We start from the raw sequence: 1,252 nt of genomic DNA on the forward strand, positions 1-1,252 counted from the left end.
TTTCAGATACGCTAGCAATTACCCAAAGCTTTGGCTCGATCTACCTGGATAGCTCATAAGATCCATTCAAGGAAAACTGTGTTGTAGGAGCAGTCCTAGAATAATCTTTTAAAAGTTCTCTATTCTCATTTCCTAGAACTATTATATATTCTCACTAGGTTTTCTGAACTTCATACTAACCTAGGAAAGCTTTTTAGAATTTCCAGATGAGCTGAATGACCTAGCCTCAATGACGTAGAATCAACTACCCTTCTTCTGTGACTTCAGACAATTCAAGATCTGTTTTAGGCACGATGGCTTCAAGGTTATTCCGTGGAGCTGGAGCGCTGGGCACGCAGGCCCTAGGGGCCTGCATTCCCAATGGAGTCGCCGCAGTGCGGTCTATGGCATCTGGAGGTGGTGTTCCTACTGGTCATGAGCAGGCGACTGGGCTGGAGGGGAGGTCATGCTGGCCACATGCCAGGGACCATACCCATAAAATGTTGGCCCCAAAGGCAGCCTCAGGTAGCAAGGAATACCCTAATTTAGTCCCCTCCATCACCAACAAGCGGATAGTGGTCTACATCCTTGAAGAGGACAACTGTGCTGTTATCTGGTTCTGACCACACAAAGGCTAGGCCCAGCAATATCCTAGTTGTGAAACCCATTACAAGCTGGTGCCCCACCAGCTGGCCCACCGACCCCCTGCACTAACTCACTCAAAATGTGGGGTACAGTTTCTTCTTTCCAATAAAGACTAGCCATTACATTGGCTCCTCCTCCAACATAAATAAATAGATTTAAAAATAAATAAATAAGTAAATAAACAAAGATCTGTCTTTCGGTATTCTAACGTGGAAAAGAAAGTCATGGCATCATCAAGAACATAAGTAAAGTTTAAGTTGAGACATCATGTTTATGCAAATTAAAATTTTGTCTGTGAAATTACCATATACAGATTTTTGTCAGAGACGTGCCTACTAGCACAATTATGCCAGCCTGAAACGATAAGGGATATGCACCAAACAAATTGTACAAACCAACTGATGTTGCGTTATCCATTAATGTATCCTACACTTATTCAATAATTTTCACTAGTAGTAATCTCTAGGATGAAATTTTTTTTCCCATTTGCTACCATAATAAAGGAAAATTTGAAATGTAATATCAATGGAAGAATAATACAATATGAAAATAACAGTACTATTTTAAAACAAAAAATTGCAGAATAAGTAATAAGTAACCAATTTTTAGAAGTGGTTGCAAATTATAC

The 1,252-nt window shown here is 40.0% G+C and overlaps 1 pseudogene; it reads left to right on the forward strand.

Annotated features, from left to right (window-relative positions):
* Window positions 1-293: 293 nt before the first annotated feature.
* LOC136123175 (cytochrome c oxidase subunit 5B, mitochondrial pseudogene) lies at window positions 294-740 on the forward strand (annotated as a pseudogene).
* The last annotated feature ends 512 nt before the right edge of the window (window positions 741-1,252 follow it).

The sequence above is a fragment of the Phocoena phocoena genome, chromosome 5 (assembly GCF_963924675.1).
Source record: "Phocoena phocoena chromosome 5, mPhoPho1.1, whole genome shotgun sequence".
Taxonomy (NCBI): Eukaryota; Metazoa; Chordata; class Mammalia; order Artiodactyla; family Phocoenidae; genus Phocoena; species Phocoena phocoena.